The sequence below is a fragment of the Mauremys reevesii genome, linkage group 6 (genome assembly GCF_016161935.1).
Source record: "Mauremys reevesii isolate NIE-2019 linkage group 6, ASM1616193v1, whole genome shotgun sequence".
NCBI lineage: Eukaryota > Metazoa > Chordata > Testudines > Geoemydidae > Mauremys > Mauremys reevesii.
Window position 1 is genome coordinate 81,197,571 of NC_052628.1, and position 16,973 is coordinate 81,214,543.

The window sequence follows — 16,973 nt, forward strand, 5'->3', positions numbered from 1 at the left end:
AACCAAGATTGCCCAATATTTGCAGGACAGTTTCTGAGACAAAGCTTAGAGGAGTAAAAAGAGAGGCTGTACTAGCAACCCAGAGACATTGGTATTGACCAAGAGTGCGCCCAGGAGGGTGCTGTGACAGCTTACCTCAGCATGACGTGCTCATCTAGCTTTTATGCTTCCCATTGAGTTTGAGAGTAGGAGCAGCCAAGGATAATTAGGCTTCCACACCATAGGGGTATTAGGATCTTTACAAGTAATTTTTTTCTGTATATTAAAGTGTATTTTAACCATGCTTGTTTTCCAGAATGAAATGATAATCTTTACTCATGACGCAGGATTTGGTGGTGATGGGGTATTTCAATTACCCAGACATCTGTTGGGAAAATAATATACAGAACACAGATTATCCAACAAGTTCTTGGAATGCACTGGAGATAATTTTTTAATACAGAAGATAGAGAAAATTACTAACCGTTAATGGTAGTTGAGCACTATCACAACCTCCCTAGGTAAATTGTTGAATATCTGTCATTGAAAGTTTTTAAGAAAAGGTTAGACAAACACCAGGCAGGAATAGGCTAGGTAATACTTAGTCCTGCCTCAGTGCAGGGGACTGGATTGATGACCTATCAATGTCCTTTCCAGTTCTGCATTTCCATGATAAAAGCATGCAGAGATCAAAGCATGACAATACTTCCAGGGACAGAATCTTTCAATACAGAGGAGTTAGCTAGAATTAATCAAGCATTAGATAAATCTATCAGTACACCTTATATTCAGTAAAACATACACACTCACAAGCCTATAAAAGCAATAGCATACATCTCTCTTGCCTGCACGTGCTCTCTCACTTTTCATGGTTCCTATATGTCTTAAACTAAACTGGCACCATGTCAGTGTGCCAGTCTGTGTAGGAAATGTTACACTTCATAAAAAAAAAGAGACTAGAATAGAAAGCACAATTAGAGGCATTTCAAATAAAGGAAGGATCCTCAAGGTTAGGGGAAATTATAACTGTTCTTGTCAGAGTTCCTTCCCCACTCTGAACTATGGGGTACAGATGTGGGGACCCGCATGAAAGACCCCCTAAGCTTATTTTTACCAGCTTAGGTTAAAAACTTTCCCAAGGCACAAATTCCACCCTTGTCTTTGAACAGTATGCTGCCACCACCAAGTGATTTAGGTAAAGAATAAGGGAAAGGACCACCTGTAGTCCTATTCCCCCCACAAAATATTTCCCAAGCCCTACACCCTCTTTCCTGGGGAAGGCTTGAGAATAATATCCTCACCAATAAAACCCTGGATCTTAAGAACAATGAAAAATCAATCAGGTTCTTAAAAGAAGAATTTTATTTAAAAAAAAATAAAAGAATCATCTCTGTAAAATCAGGATGGAAGATAACTTTACAGGGTAACAAAAAGATTCAAAACACGGAGGAATTCCCCTCCAGGCAAAACTTTAAAGTTACAAAAACAGGGATCAACCTTCCTCTTAGCACAGGGAAAATTCACAAGTTACAACAAAAAATAATCTAATGCTATTACTTACTATTTCTGCAATATTAGATGCTTAATTCAGATATGGCTTAGGGCTTTCCCCTGCCCTGGTTCCTTGCTGACTCTGAGAGAACAAAGGAACACAAAAACATAAACCTTCCCCCACAGATTTGAAAGTATCTTCTCCCCTTATTGGTCCTTTTGGTTAGGTGCCAACGAGGTTATCTAAGCTTCTTAACCCTTTACAGGTAAGGAGGGATTTTATGCTACCTTTAGTTGTATGTTTATGACAGTTCTTGAGTGGAAAAAATTAAAATGCGGTGAGAGGAAAAAAATCTTTAAAAAATATAGGAAAGATGTAAGCAAGTGGGGGGTTACTTATGAAAACAAATAAAGTGAGAACAAAGCAAATAAAACAGCAGAGATTTCTAATGCTCACTATGATTATCAAGAGTTTATTGTCCTACAGCTATGCTCTAGTGGTGCACCCTATCTAATTTAACTCTTATTTCTTTCTTTTGTATAATTTAAAAAAAATCTTTTAAAATTGTGACTTCTGTATAGAGTGGTAAAATATCTAACTTTTTTACAAATTATTTCTAAGAAAATAGTTTGTAATATAGGACTAGACTAATGGAAGGTCTTGGAGGCAGAGGGTGTGTGTGTTGTATAACACTAGACATGCTGTCAGTATTTAATAATAAAAAGAATGTAGTCTAACTTATTTTTGATATAGTCTAACCTACATATTTTAACACCTTGCAGGCCATATGTAAATTGGCCAGAAATCCCCAAGAATGATACAAATACTACATTGTTGCAAATAATGTTCTAGGCTGGAGACCCAACTAGGTGGAAGAGTCCCTTGAGCTGCTCATGGGAAGAACGATGGATGGTTTCTAGGCTAGTTAGACTGCTATTAAACTCTTGGACACTTTTGGAATCTTTATTCTGTTAAGTTTTAAGTGGGTGCCTTGGGATTCTTCAGTACAGAAAAGGGGATATTTGGCACTGAGAATAGATTTCAGATAGCATCAATTAAATTATTTCTGATTTTGTTTTGGGGGAGAGGGGAGTGGACTGGATCCACAGGGCCAAAAAATCAGCAAGTCTCTAGAAAATGACTATAAATAGTCATAAGCAAGAGCTTTCATTTTATAAAACCAAAGAACAGTTCTCAGGTATATAAGGATCAACTTGAGCAGTATTTTATAGCTCAGGGGGTTACAGAGGAAGGCAGTTTTATGTCCATTGGGGGGGAGAAAAACTCAGGGGCTTTAAAAACCAACCAAACAAAAAACATACTAGGAAGGAAATATCAACACAAAAGTCAAATGAGACGTTTTCAGGACTCGACATTTTAAGAAACTATTGAGTTCTCCGAACAAACTTTATTGCATAATGTTACAAACTACAGCATGGAAGCCAGCTAGAAAGGAATTTTTTTTAAATGTCAAGAATGTGTAATTTTGTCATATCCCTAGCTGAAATATTGCATGGCAGGATTGTTTGTGGAATCCTTGAGCTTATGAAATAGCTTACTGCAAGGAGTACTCACAAAAAGCAGCTCTTATTTTTCTAACATAAAGAATAGCCTCAATTATCTGTCTTTTTCATTATGCTAATTGTGAATATAGCAATGCAGAAATATATTGACACAGTTGCACTTTGTAGGTGGATAAAGTCAGAAGTTTAAAAAAAAAAGAGGAGTCCTTGTGGCACCTTATAGGCTAACAAATTTATTTGGGCATAAGCTTTCGTGGGCTAGAACCCATGTCATCCGATGCATAGAGTGGAAAATACAGTAGCAGGTATAAATACACAACACATGAAAAGATGGGAGTTGCCATATCAAGTGGGAGGTCAGACTAACGAGACAATTCAATTAACAGTAGGGTACCAAGGGAGGAAAAATCACTTTTATAGTGGTAATGAGAGTGGCCCATTTCAAACAGTTGACAAGAAGATGAGAGTAACAGTAGGGGGAAATTAGGTTTTGTAATGACCCAACCACTCCCAGTCTTCATTCAGGCCTAATTTGATGGTGTCCAGTTTGTCCTCGCTTACAGATACCACACAACAAAAATACCAACCCAGAAACCAAACCCTGCAACAAACCCCACTGCCAACTCTGTCCACATATCTATTCAAGGGACACCCCCATAGGACCTAACCACATCAGCTACACCATCAGGGGCTCGTTCACCTGCACATCTACCAATGTGATATATGCCATGTCCCAGCAATGTCCTTCTGCCATGTACATTGGCCAAACCAGACAGTTTCTATGCAAAAGAATAAACGGACACAAATCTGCCATCAGGAATTATAGCATTCAAAAACCAGTAGGAGAACACTTCAATCTCTCTGGTCACTCAAAAACAGACATAAAAGTGGCAATTCTTTAACAAAAAAACCCTTCAAAAACAGACTCCAATGAGAAACTGCAGAACTGGAATTAATTTGCAAACTGGACACCATCAATTTAGGCCTGAATAAAGACTGCAAAAAGTAATTTCCCTCTGCTGATACTCACACCTTCTTGTCAACTGTTTGAAATGGGCCACCTTGATTGCATTGGTCTCAGTAGCACTACGAAAGTGATTTCTCCCTCCCTTGCTATTCGCTCCTTGTCAACTGTTGAGAATAGGCCACTACACCTTAATTAAATTGGCTCATTAGCACTGATCCCCCCACTTGGTAAGGCAACTCCCATCTTTTCATGTGCTGTATATTTATACCTGCTACTGTATTTTCCACTCTATGCATCTGATGAATTGGGTTCTAGCCCACGAAGGCTTATGCCCAAATAAATTTGTTAGCCTCTAAGGTGCCACAAGGACTCCTCGTTGTCTTTTTGCTGATACAGACTAACATGGCTACCACTCTGAAAAAAGTTTTGAAGTCATCTTAAATATGATTATGTATAATGGATTGCAGCCTATTGTACAATTGCACAATCCACCCCAGGTAAGAAATAAGAAATTTTGAGAGCAATTGAACACTGGTTAGCATAAAGCTATTTAGCCCAAATATTTCTGTAATTGTGATACTTTTTTTGGGGAAAAAAATCTGTGTTCAGTGGTCCCTAAACTTAGCGTTCATGCTGTGGGATAGATGTGCTGACCTACTCATCTGGGGAAGTCTTATTAAAACACAGAACTGTGAATCTGGATATTGGGGTTTGACTTTGGACTCTAACAGATTTCAGTGCAGCCTTTCACAAGCCACTTAAAATTTCTGTGCCTCAGTTCTTCATCTGTATAGTGTGTGTGGGGGGAATGACTTACCTCACAGAGTTTTTGTGAGTCTTTTTTCATTAATATTGGTACAGCATTTTGAAATCAGACAGAAGGTAATAAATATGTTCAAAATCGAATAATAGAATCAAAGAAATGTAGGGCTGGAAAAGACGTTGAGGTCATCTAATCCAGCTCCCTGAGCTTAGGCAGGACTAAATATACCCAGACAATCCCTGACAGCTGTCTGTATAACCTGTTCTTAAAAATATTCAAATGATGGGGATTGCAGAACCTCCATTGGAAACTTGTTCCAGTAACTAATGATCCTTATAGTTGGAAAATATTTTCTAATATCTAACCTAAATCTCCTTTGCTGCAGAATAATCCACTTACTTCTTGTCCTATCTTCAGTGGATGTGGAGGACAATTGATCACCATCCTCTTTGTAACAGACCTTTTATATATTTGATAACTGTAATCAGGTCTCCACCTCAGTCGTCTTTTCTTCAAAAAGACACATGCCCAGTTATTTTGACCTTTCATATAGGTCAGGTTTCTAAGCCATTTATCATTTTTGTCCACATCATTCCCAAAGTTTGACATCCAAAACTGTACATAATATAATAGCTGCAAGGCCTCACCAGTGGTGAGTAAAGCAGAACAATTACCTTCTCTTTTGCAATTGCATCATATTGTTGGCTCATATTCAATTTGTAATCCACCTATCAATGCTAAATTCTTTTTAGCAATACTGTTGACTAGTCAGTTATTCCCATATCGTATTTGTACATCTGATTTTTTTCCCTCCAAAGTGTAGTATTTTCCACTTGTCTTTATTGAATTTCATCTTGTTGGTTTCAGACCAATTCTCCAATTTGTGGAAGTCATTTTGAATTCTAATCCTGTCCTCCAAAATGCTTGCAACCCCTCCCATCTTGGTGCCATCCTCAGATGTGATGAGCATACTCTCCGCTCTATTATCCAAGTCATTAGTGGCTCACTTTGAAATACAATTGGAAAAACATAGACCCAACAGAAATGAATACAGTTTGACAGTGAACCATTGATAACTGCTCTTTGAGTAGTCTTTCAACCAGTTGTGTGCACCCTTCTTATAGTAATTCATTGAGAACACATTTACCTAGTTTGCTTATGAGAATGCCATGTGAGATTGTCATAAGCCTTTTTAAATCAAGATATATCATGTTTATTATGCCCCCTATCCACCAGGACAATACCCTTGTCAAAGAAGGAATTAGGTTGGTTTATCATGTCTTGTTCTTGGTAAATCCAGGTTGGCTATTACTTATAACCCTATTATCCTCTAAGTCAGTAGTTCCCAGAGTGGTCAGTGGTCCCCAGGGGTCTATCCCTTGAGACAGGGCCAGAATACACTGGAACAGCATTCTGGCACTTTTGTGGCATGTAGTGAGCCATTTTGTTCTCAGAATGGCATCCTCATGGGCAGGGGGATCCTGGTACAGTTAATGGTTGTAATGTATAAATAACTTGTAAACAATCTGCAATTATTACTTTTTCATTCCTTTTTTGAGTGAATTATATATATATATATATATATGTATGTAGATATATGTATATGTATATATATGTAAATAAAATATAGTATAATAAAGCATAGTGTAATTAAAAGTAATTAGTTTATTAAAGTGTGTGTATACACATGCATGCACATACACATATTTAAATAATAAACTAATAAAATAATAGCCTGAAACTTCTGTATAAAAAATGAAAATGGTCCTTGGAAGAAAAAAGTTTGAGAACCACTACTCTGGGTGCTTAAAATTGATGAATAATAATTTGTTCCAGTATCTTTCCAGGTTCTGAAGTTAGGCTGACTGGTCCATAATTCCCCAAGTCCTCTTTGTTCCCTTTTTAAAAGGCAGGTACTATGTTTCCTCTTCTCCAGTTGTCTGGGACTTCACCCGTCCTCCAGGAGTTCTCAAAGATAATTGCTAATAGTTCCAAGATTGCTTCAGCTAGTTTCTTAAGTAACCTAGGGTGAATTTCATCAGGCTCTGCTGAGTTGGATACATCTAACCTATCTAAATACTTTTTAACCTGTTATTTTCCTATTCAGGCTTGTGTTTCTTACCCTCTGTTATAAATATTGTGTTAAGTAACTGATCTTAATTAACCTTTTTAGTCAAGACTGAAGCAAATGAAGCTTTGAAAACCTCAGCCTTCTTGATGTCATCAGTTATTAACTCTTCTTCCCCGCTAAATAGTGAACCTACATTTTCCTTCACCTTTCTCTTGCTCCGAATGTATTTATAGAACCTTTTCTTATTGCCATCATTGGCTAGTTGTAACTCATTTTGTGCCGTAGGCTTTCTTATTTTGTCCCTACATGCATGTACTATTCTTTTGTATTCATCTTCAATGATTTGTACATGTTGCCACTTTTTGTAGAATTCCTTTTTGATATTCAGGTCATTAATGTTCTCCTGATGAATGCGCACTGGCCTTGCTATATTCTTCCTATATTTTTCTCTCCTGAAGTTATGAAAACTTGACCTACCTCAGAAGTGTTGTTGAGATTTTAATTCATTAATATTTCTACATCATTTTGAAATTGACAGAGAAATGTTTTGAAAATATTTCTTACCTTTGTTATTGCAATTGCCTCCTTAGGTTGCCCTCTTCAGTTTCCTCACAATGTTGCCTACTGCTCCTCCCTTATCTAATTGAATTCCTTGCCCTCGGTCTCAAAGGTGATTGAGGCCTCTAGGTGTTACTGTCATACATATTATTAATAATAAAATAGTGCTATTCTCCTCCTCTTGATATTCCAGAAACTTTTGATCTAGATTAACACATTCAAATTTTAATTTAGGAATAGCCATTCTGGATCCCACCATTGGCCTATCAAGTTGGGAGGTTTTTTCCCCATCAGAGGAAGATGATCCCAACACTCACATCCTAATTTATGTATGTAAAGGTAGAAAATTCCTTCTTGAAACCTACACTAATCAGTTTACATCCTGAAGCATGAGATTTCACTCCCCTTATCTAAACCTGCAAAACTATAATACTCATTAGTCCTTATATTTAAAATATCTCTTGTTTACTTCCTTTTGTAGTTGCCATTTTTGGAGCTTTATTACTTTTTGTGAAACTAGAGCAATTTATGATGTACAGCAGAACCTCTTTCCAAATTTCTTTCATCATCTCTTCTCTTTTGAAGATGTGATTTGGTCTTTTTCCTGAGCTGTGTAATCAGTTTGAAATTCAGCCAAAGTAAGATTGCTTTGGCATTGAAATAGAAATCCTTTTGTATTTCTTGCACTGTTTTTCATACATCTTTCATCATGACAACAGATGACAAATCTGTGTTCATTGCATAGTTTACATTATTTATAAAACTAATAGGAAAAAAACATGGATGACTTCATACCTGGCATTGACTTCTGTGATTGCCTGATGGTAATAAATTAGCATTTGTAGTCCTGAAATTTTATCACATATTTTTCTTGTATTCCCTTTAACCGGTGTTCTTTTTATAAATGTACCAGTTTCCTTTCATGATCAGTATTCTTGAACCTTAGCTATATTGATCCAATGTTTAACTTTGTCAAATATATATTCTTCCATCTGCCACATTCCCACTGTTTGCCACATCCATGATAACTTCTTATTTCACCTTTTTCTAAATCTCTGAAATGTTCTGAATTAAGTTGCATCTCTCAGTATTCTCCCCATGTGATACATGGGTGCACACACTTATTTTATCCATCTGTTAATAGTATTTACATGTAGCTCTGAATGACCTAGCTACTACAGTGATGCATGTGTTAGAAATACATGCAATCTAATAACTTCTTAAGACCAACTTGCAAGGGGGTGCAAAGGGGTTACAGGCCTCTCATGGGTCTGGTATGTACATGCTAGCTCATCAGAAAGTGTCATGTAATTTCTTAAACAAAAGCTCTGTGTCACTCTCATAATCAAAATAATTGCAAAATGTATGTAAGTACAATATAAGGAGTTGTGCATAAATACAGAAAATATATTCTTAAAGTCTGTAGGTACTGGTCACCAGCAAAAGTGAAAAAACAGGCCACCTGTCAGACAAAAGATGTTTAACACAATTTACATGTGAACAGATGAATGAATATTTCATTCACAATTGGCTTCTTATCACCAGCTTGAGCTGAATGCAAATGAAGAATTGTGAGGCCTTCAGAGGCAAAAATCTAACAAGAAGAGAAAAGCAGGAGGAGGAAGAAAACTCTTTTCTGGTGAGTACATTTCCAAGATTTGCTTGAGTATAAGTTAAGTTAGTCAGTTACAGAAGGTTTAATTAGCAGGACTATCTTCTGTCTAGGGCCTGATATTTTAATGGGATCAGAAAAAAAATAAATTTAATTCCAGGGAAACTGCTTGCATCACAAATGTGGGACTGATTCCTGCTTGCCCAATACAAACAGTTCCATGGACGTCAGCAAAACTACTTGTCTGAGTAAGGAGAGCAGGATTTGGCCTGGGAGGGACAGAATAGTCATTGAGAAACAGGTTGAGAATCACTATGGGAAACTATTGCAGAAACCTTACACCATCACCACATGTTTCTTCAGTTGCTGATTTTTTTTCTGTTTCTGTGTATATTTAATTACCTGTTCAAAGTGGAGAAACAGAGAGACCACATCACAATAGTCCATAATTCAATGGCTGGGTACTCATCTGAGAGGTTGGAAACCAACGTTCAAATCCCTTCTCATTTGGCAGAAGTGGGGATTGAACCACAGGGCTAAAGGTTATAAGGGAGGCTGTTAGGTGTGCATTGCTGCTGTGAAAGGGCTTAGGAACCTGACTCCAGGAGAGGGGTTTCAGCTGTGGATCCCCAGCAGAGATAGGTGCTTACCTCCCAGCTGGTTAGTTACCTCTAACTTTGTTAGAGATGGGGCTTAGGACACAGCCCTCTTATTGGTATTTGCTATCGACTAGCTAGGCAGGTCTCCACTTAGTGTGCAAGGTTTTGGGGATTCCATTCTTTAGGCACCTATGTCTCCCTGTGTGCTGTATAGGGACCCTATGTGTCTAACTCGGGATTTGTGGTTTCCTAAAAGTTAGACAGTACAAACCTGAGCTTTGCAACACCTAAGTCTTTTTGTAGGTTTGGGCCTTAGTTGCTTTTAAAAAGCCAATCCCTAAGTAATAGTTTTACAAAGTCAAACAAATTACTTTTATCAATAAACTATGAATGTCTTCTAACATGTTGCAAAGATGTGCAAAATTTAAAAACAATTTTGCTCACAATATTATTGCAACTCCAAAAATTTGCTTTCATAGCAAAATAATGATTCCTGATAAGCTTTGTGTGAACTGAAACCTCAGGATCTAATTGGTCCTGAAAACCTTATCCCCTCTGGAGCACTTCTTCATGTCTACAAGGGCTAGAAGTCAACCCCAATACCGAATATAGAGAGCACTGTGAAGTAATTTCTGAATTCTAATACTGTATATTGGGAACAAGCAGGAAGATTTGAATGCTCCTTGTTCACCTTACATATAAGATTATCTGGTGCTGATGGCTATATGATTTCAGTGTTTGGCACCTAGAGTGCACAATTTTTTTGTAAGCAGGGCCGGCTCCAGGCACCAGCTCAGCAAGCAGGTGCTTGGGGTGGCCAAGGGGAAGGGGCGGCACTTCGGGCTCTTTGGCAATTCAGCAGCGGGTCCCTCGGTCCATCTCGGAGGGAAGGACCTGCCGCTGAAGAAGAAAGTGGTGTGGTGGAGCTGCCGCCGATCGCGGCTTTTTTTTCCCCCCCCTCCTGCCACTTGGGGTGGCAAAAACCCTGGAGCCGGCCCTGGGTGCCAACATGATAGGACAGAACAGAGGAGTGCAGACACAAATCCAAGAGTTAAACCCTTGAGCTTTTTTTGTCTCATGCAGTTCTCAATCATTGAACTTGGTGGTCAGTGATGCAGCATTGGCTGCTGAATTTTTTAATGTAATTCAAAGCATCTATGTATTTTTCTCTGCATCAACTCATGGATGGCAAATTTTGAAGCAACATCTGGGAACATCCTCTCTGACAGTGAAACCACTGAGTGCCACACGATGGGAAAGTCAAGTGGAGGCGATAAAGCCTATCAAACACCAAACTGGGAAGAGAGACGATGCCATAGTTGCCATTATGGAGGATAATGCTATGTCAGGATCTGTTTGTGGGAGAACAGTGGCAGAGGGAAATGGAATCACCAGAAACAGACATAACTTCAAATTTCTGTGTGGCTTAGTATTGTGGCATGGCATACTGTTTTGAAATGTTATAAGCAAGAGACTCCAAGGTGTTGACCTTGATATATCTGGAGCAATGGAACAACTGGACAAAGCAAAGTCATACCTACAGTCTTACTGGTCAGATGAGGGATTTCAAAACGTTCTGAAGAGTGCACAGAAGTTGGCAGAAGAACTTCACACTGAAGCTATTTCCCCACCCATTCAAGAATACATGAGTCACCGAAGAAGACGACATTTTGATTACGAGGCACTGGATAATCCCATAAGCAATCCCAAAGAGATGAAAGCTGAATTCTTAAACCAGATGCTAGATTGTGCAATACAGTCAGTTGAACGTTTCATGCAGCTCAGGGAACACAGCAGTATATTTGGGATGTTGTATGATATTCCAAAACTCCTCGCTATACCTAAAGAAGACCTACACCAGTAATGCAGGGCACTAGAGACAGTGTTGACACATGATGACATGCATGATATTGGTGTGAGTGATTTAGGTGAGGAACTTAAAGCCCTTTCAAGAGACATTTCAGCAGGATCAACTCCAAAGGCTGTTCTGGAATATGTGCGCACAAATAAGATGACCACTCTCTTTCCAAATGCTGGTGTTGCTCTGTGCATACTTTAACACTTCCTGTAACAGTTGCCAGTGGAGAACGCGCTTCTCCAAGCTGAAGTTGTTAAAAACACATCTACACTCCACAATGACACAGAGGCTGGTCGGCTTTGCAACCATCTTTATAGAGCATGGGCTGGCCCAAACTGTGGACCTTCAGGAAACAGTTCAAATCTTTGCAACCAAGGAGGCATGGAAAGCACCACTTTGATTATTCAAATAGATAAAAATGCCAGTGTTTACTATGCAGACAAGAAAAGTTACATTTGCTGGTCAGGCGTTTGAAAGTTAAGTGTTACTTAACATTTTTGAACAAGGTATTTTAAGTTGTTCTCCTTTATTGGGGTAGGTAGCAGAGCAGTACCAAGAGAGGAGTGGAACAGGAAGAAGGCAGAATTGAGACCTTTCAAAGTTTTTTGGCCCAAGCGAGAGGGCATGGGAGCATCATTTGAGCTCTCTACCTCAGGTGCCAAAATGTTGTGAGCTGTCCCAGTCCATGAGCTACATGAAAAGAATTTCCTGGTGTGACAGAGCCTAATTTTCAGACTTTGTAATAGTAATGAACCCACTTGTTTTTATATAAACCAAAATCTTTCTTGAAAATGGGGCTTGGGTTTACACCAAATCAGACTCATATTTTTAGTCATTCGCCCTTTTTCCTGCCCGTCCCTTGGTTACAGTTTTCATGTAATTTTCAGTGAAATGCTGCACAAAGCATTGTGGCAGTTCAGTTAGGCCAATGGAGTAAAGGGGCTCAGAATTGGAGCATTGAAAGACAAATAGGACAGTAAAATTAATGAAAACTTGCAAGGTACAAACTACCAGGTAAGCATTGATGCAAACTGCTGGGTAAAACTGGAAAAAAACCATTTTGAAGTGGCAGGGAATATGAGTGTCACTGAAATGAACATTAATGAGCAGAGCAGTGGGAGGATAAAATAATTTTGCAAAGCAGCGTTAAATAAAAGTAAAGCATTTTGGTTTTTTTATAATTGTCATCTGGCTATGATAGACAAATAAAAACAGCTAGCAGAGAGAGGCGCATAAGGAGGACTTAGAAGGAGCGAGAAATTCAAAAACAATTTCTATACTGTCTTACCTATTCATCTGTGGTTGCTGAAATGGTAAAAGCAGTTTCTTGTACTTTTTAGCACCATTTCTGTCTTCAAATAAAAGTGTAAGAAGAAATGAGATTAAAGGAAATAACATTTGAAAGCAATATAGAAAGAATAATTTATGTGGAAGTCTGAACATCTTTGGTGCTTGCTCCTCTACTTTAACACATTCCCCTTGAAAAGTGGGCAGGTGGGGGCCAATTACAGTCCTAGCATACCTCCACTGATCTACTTCATTGAATGGAGTTGCCCCCGCTTACATGGTGATTGAATTTGGCCTCTAGTATTCAGATAAGCTAAACAATTAAACAACGTAGTGAAGCACAATTATTTCTCCAGTGTACATGACTGTTGCTTACCATGGACTAGATTTTTCCACTTGCACTCATATAGAGTACTACCTTCCTATGCAAACAGTCCCACTGCAATCAGGGAGTAGCTCCTGTATCTGTTTCTGAGTGAAAGAAGGCAATAAAACTGATTATAGGGAAATCAATAACAAGAATAAAGCTTTGTAAGCTGTCTTGGCTGAATTTATTTTAAATATTATACAGTAGCAGCAATAAGTGGCAGAAGAACATTTGCAATAGGTTTGCTATACTTCTGTTTACCTACGTGTTTTGCATCAAGTAATGGTTTGCCACCGCAGATGTAGTTTCACCTCTGTAAAAATTAACAAAAACAATTTATGTACAGTATTCTATTTAGTCTCCTTAAACAAAGAAAAGCCAAATATTAAATGGCTCATTACCAGTTTCTAAAACTCTACTCCAAAGAAATTCCTTCTCCCCACCCCCCACCCCGACACATACTACTGCACTCTGTCCCCAGCAGGGCCACCCAGAAAGAGGGGAGGCAAGTGGGGCAATTTGCCCCAGGCTCTGGGCCCTACAGGGGCCCTCACGAGAATATAGTATTATATAGTATTGCAACCTTTTTTATGGAAGGGGTCCCTGAAATTGCTTTGCCCCAGGCCCCCTGAATCCTCTGGGCAGCCCTGGTCCCCAGGTTGGGGAGAAGTATTCTGAGCCCCAGAACTGGCCACATAGTTTTCCTCTTCATAGATTGTATACTCAGGCTTAGCTCAATAACCAGTATTTCAATCACCAGGGGGAGGGATAGCTCAGTGGTTTGAGCATTGGCCTGCTAAACCCAGGGTTGTGAGTTCAATCCTTGAGGAGGCCACTTAGGGAACTGGGGAAAAAATTGTTCCTGCTAGTGAAGGCTGGACTAGATGACCTTTCAAGGTCCCTTCCAGTTCTAGGAGATTGGTATATCTGCAATTATTACCTATTACCTTATTACCCACCATGCCCCATTCATATACCTTGGTACTGGTATTCAGAAGTCCCTGAATTCAGCAGTACCAGTTCTATGCCTTTGGGCAAGTGAGAACATTGGTGGAGAAGGCTTTCAGGAGGCCTTCACACATTTGGCTTGTCATGGAGCCTAGCTATTCAGTTGTTACAGTATTAGGCAGGCAGTTGTGGCTAGGGATTAAAGGTGGAGTGGTGAGAAGCACAGCTCCCTATTCACTCTTTGATGTGAGGGAGGATTATTTTCCCAGATTCCAACAGCAAACGAGAAAGGGAAAGAGCCTCCTTGCACCTTCTTCAACAACTGGTTGTGGCCAATGAGTCTATAGTTATGTGGTTCAACCCTACATATTGTGGTTGTGTAGTGGGCTGTAGACACTGCACTCTGTCCCCAGCAGGGCCACCCAGAAACGGGGGGAGGCAAGTGGGGCAATTTGCCCCAGGCTCTGGGCCCTACAGGGGCCCTCACGAGAATATAGTATTATATAGTATTGCAACCTTTTTATGGAAGGGGTCCCTGAAATTGCTTTGCCCCAGGCCCCCTGAATCCTCTGGGCAGCCCTGGTCCCCAGGTTGGGGAGAAGTATTCTGAGCCCCAGAACTGGCCACATAGTTTTCCTCTTCATAGATTGTATATTCAGGCTTAGCTCAATAACCAGTATTTCTCTCTGAGACAGAAACTACTTTATAACAGATTTTTACAAGCTGGTCATGAGCCATTTAATATTTGGCCTGTTGCTGTAGAAGAATAGATAGAATACTTTGCACAAGTTCAATGGTGAACTTTTACCAGTTATTTAAGATGTAGGAAAGAAAATACGGTGGACAAAGGGAAAATCCTTGCAGAGGAAAGAAAATGCTGTGAAAATATTATTGGTTAGATAGGTGGAAATAAGGAGGAAATGGTCAATTCTGGAAGCTCACTCAGGACAGAGAAGCAAGGAAGACCTACAGTATGGAAGGAATCAGTGAAGCTGGATAATGAGTATGGATTTAGCAGGAGAAAGTAGATAAATATTATAGTAAGAACTGTTTTGGTGTAGTTGGAGGAAGACAGATTTTAGAGGATTAAAGAGGGCATTAGAAGAGAGGAAATGAAGGTATTGGTAGTAGAGGGGTCAACTCAAAGCAGTTGGGACCTGGAGACGGGGTACAAATTGAGTAACTTCAGTGAACTTAACAGGTTTAACACATTTATAGCTAGAGTCAAGACATCAGAATTATTCTCTAGTCTTTCATGAAAAAAATGTTGCTTTTGTGCAGCATTAAATATATCCGTGTTCTGTATTCTTCCTCTCCTTATAATAAACTGAAAACCATGTTTTCTGAGTCCATTACAGGCCTGTATTTGAAAATTTTAAAAAAGCTATAATAAGACATAGTCTGTGTTCCTATTGCCTAGCTGGACATATGGGAGCAAGCGCAGTGTCAATTTATATTCAAATGAAAGACTGCTTTTGGCCAATGTTTACTTAATTTGTCATCAGATCTGCCACTGTTATTTGAGCGAAATTGCACATTATATAAAATGCTGTATGGGATTCTATCAGTTTTGCTTTGTTAGCCATGTACATGATTATTTAATGTGAGTTAAAAAAAAACCACGAGGCTTATAACATCATATGAACACTCAATGAGGTTTGGAATAATTCAGTATAAATGCCAACAAGAGAGAGCTAAATTCTCAGCAAGGAGATTCTCAGAACTTAGTTTAGAGTTCAATGGGCAATGGTGAAAAGTTAATGGTTAGAATCCTAAAACCAAGACCATATTTCACTATAAATACATTCTGAATGGGTTTCTTTGTGGAAACTCTATTTCTATAATTTGAGTATATGTTTTTTTGATTTCCTGCCATACTATGTTTAGGCATCTAATAAAACACATTTGATTCCCACTAAAACTGATTTTTGCTTACTATGCCAAAGAGCACAGTTTCGTTTTGCAAGCCAAATTCTGCTCTTGAATGATTTGCACTGATAGCAATAGGAGTTTCCTTGTATAACTCTGAGCAGAAGTCAACACTTAGGGCTCAGTGCTCTAGGTCAGGTTAATGTTCCAAGGAGTTAATGAATAAGTGCAAGGGTTAGACCAAAGGAATATGTCTGTGGGAAGAATGCATATTTTACACCTAATTTATTTGAGAAGCACAAACGTTAATGCTAGTGCAGAGTTCTACTCATTTGTGTCTTCAAATAGAAACATTGTTCAAGTTTCATTTTTAAGACCATTAGAACACTTGGCTTCCAAAAAGTGAATAGGGTTTGGTATGTGGTATTCCCCTCCCCTAGATGTGTAAAGCATCTTTATACAAAATTCATAGAAACTGCCAAGGGTGCATTTTTTCCCACACTGTGTACCTGTAAAACTGTTTGCCAAGGACTTAATATGAGGCTTCCATTTTGTTTAATCTAATCATGCTATAGTCTTTCTTAAAGATATCTATTACAGGAATGGGCTATTGCAACAATATGTTCCTGAAAAGTAATTTGATTTATAGACCCCCGCAATTACAGAAGGCATTTTGACCTTGGCTTTTAAAATAATGTGTGAAACATACACAAGGTATCTCAGTCCAGGTTTCACATTTAGATGAATAAACAGAGGATTCCTGTAACCCTCTAGAACAGAATGCTATTTTAAAAACAGGGTGACTAAGATTCTCTACAATTTACTGCACAATAAAAATTGCAAAAAGTTGAAAAATCTTGCTATGAGAATTACCAGAGTTTCAGTATTTAGAGGAGAGAAGACAACATGAAGGGATGGGGGTCATAGCAGAAAAGCAGGCAAATTAGTAGTAGTAGAAAAGACCAAGCAGGTTTAGATTGATCATGCATATGGAAGACTGGATAATGCAGGGGTTTGTTATTGGGTCATGAATCTTCAACCTATATGCCACTGTTTCTAAATCAGAGTTAGTAGTGACCA

General features: G+C 38.7%; 1 long non-coding RNA gene across 1 annotated transcript in view; it reads left to right on the top strand.

Moving 5' to 3' along the window:
- Positions 1–16,973, top strand: part of LOC120407474 — a 128,382-nt gene that overhangs the window by 61,505 nt on the left and 49,904 nt on the right. The window contains exon 3 of the long non-coding RNA XR_005600013.1: positions 8,899–8,992. This is a non-coding gene — a long non-coding RNA (uncharacterized LOC120407474). The remainder of the gene's footprint in view (positions 1–8,898; positions 8,993–16,973) is intronic.